We start from the raw sequence: 5,743 nt of genomic DNA on the forward strand, positions 1-5,743 counted from the left end.
TCATTAAAAAAAAGAAGTTACCAAGTTGCAGTTACTCTTTATTACTTGACCTGAGGTGTTAAATTTGTTCTCCTAAATTTGATGTGCATGCTATCGCTATAGAGATCAAAGGTGCAAGTTGTTTTGGTTATTGTTAACCACACCACCCTCCTAATTCCACCAAATAATAAAAATATATCCATTGACATCATCATGGATACTGCTACTAATTGCTTGAAGAATGTTCTAAGTATTTGCTTGACTATGGTTAATGGTAATTAATGCTACAGGGGTCATTTTGAGAAGCGTTGATCTTTTCAACGAACCTGCTGATGATCAATCTTCAATAAGAAGAGAGCAAAGGAGGCCATTGCTTGAAGATACTTCATATGAAGCATAATTTCTAATCCATTTTATAGTGTTAGTAATACTGTGCTCAAGCAGTTGCATATCCCATATATGTGTATTATCTTGGAACATCCACATTGTTCCTTGAAGAGGGAAAAATTGGTGGCATCCACGTTTAATACTCTATTGCTGAAGACGAGGGTACTGATGGCTTCACCTTTGTATCAAATCAGATTGAATGGAGTTACTAGATCAAGTCACCCTGTTCAAATGTTTTTTCATGTAAATTACTGTGCAACTATTGTAATTGTAAGATGTTCAAATGTAAAGATGTGATAACTCAGCAATTTAAGTTGTAGTTTGACCTTTGAATTGAAACAGGCAAGCGACAAATTGTGTAAATTTTTTTAAATATAAATGAGTACATGTTTCAGTATGTGTATACACTTATTTTTAGTCAAATTCGCAAGTATGATATATTTTATTACTGAAGAAAGTTGTTTTATGTTGTGATAATACATGTGAGTCATTTAATTTAAATAATTTACTCGAAAGGGATCAAAAGAGATTTAAGCATAAATGGGTTGGGTTTAAACACGATTCATGTCAAGTGCATTTACCTTATAGCATGTTTTGAAAGGAATGGGTATGTGCCATTCTTCTCAATTTGTAACTTAGTATATATTCTTTCAAAATTTGAAGGTATTCTCAATTTATCTACTATTCATGCTTTGGCATTCAACTATTTTGCTTTCCCTTTCTTACTCAGCACTATGTCCAATTAATTGGGTTATAGATCGTAATAAGACCAAGTGTTTTCTCCATATTGGGAGACCTCAACTTAGAATGAATCAAAGACCCATTGCTAAAGATTCTGCAGAAGTTAGTTGTGATAGTTGAAATAGTTAATCTAGTTTAGTTAAATCATTTCTGAGAAGTTAGTTAGATGGCCATGGGAGTTATGACACCAAAAATACAGACCATGGGAGTTAGGATACCAAAAATATTGTACTAAGCCAACAAAACCTATTCAATACAGACCAAGATAAAGGCAATACCAAAATATACTGCCAAATGTATACCAAATATAAGTTTGTATGTTAAACCATCTAAAATATAACCATCTCACAAAATAAGCTATCCCTATAGTGAAAAACTTAATACCCTAAGCCAAATCTATATAACAAGTGTCGATCAACAGTCAACTTTAGATAATGGAACGCACAAGGACAATCTTCTGTGAATCTGACAAGCCCTAGAAGTGCGCATGTACATTCGGACTCTCAGCAAATTTCAGAATTGCCTTCACCACCTCTTCATCATCGAACCCAAGCTGTGTAAGCTTCTCACCGACCTTAAACTTCTCGTTCACACCAACAATGGCATCAGCAAGTAGTTGGGCATTCTTCCTTTGGTCAGCGGAAGATTGCTGGATATGGTCAGCCATCCTCTCTAAAACATCAGCTTGCTTTCTCTTCCTCCCATATCGCTTTGTACTTCCTCCACTCGCACCAGCTTCAGAATGGCCCTCTGTCGATGTCTGATTGTGGAGACATCTCAGAGTCATCAAATCCAATTGCAGTGTCTTCAGTCTCTTCATTAACATGTTCCTCCGCATCAAAGCCACTAACTGCACCTACTCTTGTGGCTCTATCCCTACCAAATATACCCTCCAGCCGGTGAAATAGAGGAAAGGGCTTGTCAGGAGTACAGGACTATAGAACTTGGTTGGATGTGCCTGTGAAAATATAAACCGAATTTAACAAACATATCTAAGCAAAATATTCCAATGTTACCAAAACAAACACACATACAAATTTGACCAATCTCATTTTCTGACCACTTATACTTTCACCAATTATTTCTTGTTTTTAATAATGACACAGCTACAGTTACAAATTAGTTACATTAATCAAGTTCCTAATAATTTAATAATGACACAAATACAGTTACAAATTAGTTACATTAATCAAGTTCCTAATAATTTAATAATGACACAGGTCCAACTACATTAATCAATCTCTCACACTATTCCCACACAGCAACAACAGCATGAAAGGAAAACTAAACAGAACAAAAGAAATTTCAAAATTAACATGAACAAACAACTCAATTTTTGCTGGCTCTTTATCCTAATCCTCTTCTTATAAACATCACCATTTGTTGTTAGTGTAATTAAAAGTGTACCAAATGCTTATATGCTTTAATAAAAACTAAAAAATATGAATCACACTCATTTTTAACCATGCATCAAGGACATCTTTGATGTCAACCTCGACACATTATTTTTCATGATTCCAGCCAAATCCACTGCATCCAAGCATGTCAGCGGCGTACTGATACTTTTCCTTCAACCACTTATGCTTATTCTTGCAGTGTTTTGCAGTTAGGGTACACCCGGAGAAGGCCTCCAGCATCTTCAGAGCTAGTTTCTCAAATGTTCCGGGTTTAAATTGACCACAGTCAACCCTCTGACCATCTACCACAAACTCCTCTATGAAGCCAACAAAAGCATTAGTCTCTTCATCAGTCCACATACGTTTGTTATCCATTTTCACCTACCAAAATTAAGATAATTAACCTTGTACAAAATTAAAATAAATTAACACAAATTAACGAAATTAACATAAATTAACAAAATTAACATAAATTAACAAAATAAAAAAAATAGCAAAAAATAACACAAATAACCACAAATAAACCAAAACCCACAAGTCATGGCATAGGCAAATACAAATATTTCACCCTAAATCACAAACAACTAGTTGTTCTTATAAATAAAAGGTTGCTATTACAATGTTTCCCATTACAACAAGTCTTACAAATTAAAATGGTGATATTACAATGTTCACTACTTAATTGATTATAATGTTCATTACTCTGCTCCAACACAAATTAAGCTATTTCTACTCCATACGACTTGTTCGCCACTCTTCATACATTTCAGTTGCTATGTTGTCACGCCAGTGTGTCAACTCGTTCGTGTTTTCAACCACATCAATCATTCCGTCCTGTGCTTCATCTCCATCAGGCATAAATTTATCCAATATGCTACCTTGCTCCTCCGGATCTATATCCATACTCTTTCGAATAAAATTTTGTAGCAAACAACAAGCAATAATTATTTGAGTTTGTGTCTTTAGAAGGTGAAAGCTAGGGCTTCTTAAGATTGACCACCTCTTCTTCAGCAAACCAAAGCATCACTCAATAATATTCCTGGCAGAAGAATGAACCCTATTAAAATATTCTTGGTAATTGCGAGGTGCATGTGCTCCTTGGACCCACTCTCTAACATGATATCAAATGCCTCTATACGGTGCTAGAAACCTAGGACCATTTGTGTAACCAGCATCAACTAAATAGTAATTACCTATAGACAAGTAATGCAAACAATGTAAGCTTAACTATCATGAACTCCAGCTATATGTACAGGCTTAAATCCAAAGATGACATAATTACCGTGTGGTATCTTAAGACTATTACGACGAGTTATTGCATCTCGAAGTATCCATGAATCAGATGCCGATCCCTCCCATTGATAAACCACTATTTTATGGTTTATCTTGTGCTCAATAGAGTGGTTCTTATCAACTCTTTACCCACTTATTCATACTATTCGCATGTTTTACGTTTTCCTTCCTGATTTTGTGCTATGATTGAAAACATGCTTCTTTGGCCTTTAAATTGCTTATTAATAATCCTCTCTTATTATCATTAGATGTCTTGATATGTGTGTTAAGTGTTTTCAGAGATTACAGCACAGGAATGGCTCAGAGGATGGAAAGAAAGCATGCAAAAGTGGAAGGAATACAAGAAACTGAAGGAACTGCTAAAGCTGTCCAGCCTGACCTCTTGGCACTCAAACGGTCATAACTTGAGCTACAGAGATCCAAATGAGATGGTTCTAGTTGCATTGGAAAGCTAACGTCCGGGGCTTCGCAAAAATATATAATTTGTCATAGCTTCCCCGAATCTAGACGACACAAACGCGTGGATTACGCGGATACGTGACCTGGCAAAAACCCAATCTGCGCGAACGCGTGGACGACGCCTCCGCGTCACTTTCCCGCGATTTGTACGTACCAGAAATCGCTGGGGGCGATTTCTGGCCTATTTTTGACCCAGTTTTCGGCCCAGAAAATTTAGATTAGAGGCTATAAAGTGGGAGAATGCATCCATTCATTGACATGTCTTCCATTATTCAATTTACATAATTTTAGATTTAGATGTAGTTTTTAGAGAGAGAGGTTCTCTCCTCTCTCTTAGGATTAGGATTAGGATTTATATTAGGATTTAGGATTTCAACTTCTTCTCAGGTTCAATATTCCTTTTATATTTTTATTTATTCTAATGCTTTTATTCGTATCTGACTCATGTTACCAATTTGGCTTATGAATTCTTCGTATTTAGATTTGAATGTTTTATTTAATATAATTTGAGGTATTTCAGATTTGACTTTGCTTTGATTTATTTATATGAATGCTTTTAATTTAATTTAGATATTTTCTCCCTTTTGGCTCTGGATAAGTAATTGGTGACGCTTGAGTTATCAAATAAAGCAGTGGTTGAAATTGGGAGTTGCTGATTAATTTGAGTTCCAATAGCTCTAGCCTTTCCAAGGGAAAGACTAGGACTCGAGGATCAAATTAATTAGTCCACTTGACTTAACTGAGTGGGAGCAGAATCCAATTCTCATCACACCTGATAAGGATAACAAGGACAGGATTTCCAGTTCTAATACCTTGCTAAGAGATTTTTATTATTATTATTTTATTTTTCTTGTCAATTAAATTACCTGTTCCTTATTTTAAAAACCCCTAAGTTACAAGACTCATAACCAATAATAAGAACACCTCCCTGCAATTCCTTGAGAAGACGATCCGAGGTTTAAATAATTCGGTTATCAATTTTAAAGGGGTTTGTTACTTGTGACAACCAAAGTTTTTGTAAGAAAGGAATTCTTGACGATCTAGAAGCTATACTTGCAACGCGAATTTATTTGTGAAATTTCTAGATCGCGCGAGAGTTTCGCTATTTTACCCATCCACTGAGTACATAAACAAAACCCATCTCCCGGTTACACACTCCTAAGACATTGGTGCAGATTTTACCCTTTCTTGTTCGATATCTTGCCTTTTCAGACTCGGGGACTGTAACCTCTACATAAGTGCCATCTAATTCTCCCAAGCAACCCTATCATCCATAGAAAGTTATGATACTCAGATATAGAATCCTTCAGGTAAAAAAAAATCATACACAATATTGAATAAGCTCTACCGTAAACCTTCTCCATGTGGGGTCAAGACAATCCTCTTCAACTGGTGTAGCCTTGGCAAACAAAATGCTTTGCATACGTATAAAGGCCTTTAAAACTTTATTGAAATACTTACTTACTATTTCTCCGGACCTACAAAAT

The sequence above is a fragment of the Arachis ipaensis genome, chromosome B6 (genome assembly GCF_059453495.1).
Source record: "Arachis ipaensis isolate K30076 ecotype BB chromosome B6, ASM5945349v1, whole genome shotgun sequence".
Classification (NCBI taxonomy): Eukaryota; Viridiplantae; Streptophyta; class Magnoliopsida; order Fabales; family Fabaceae; genus Arachis; species Arachis ipaensis.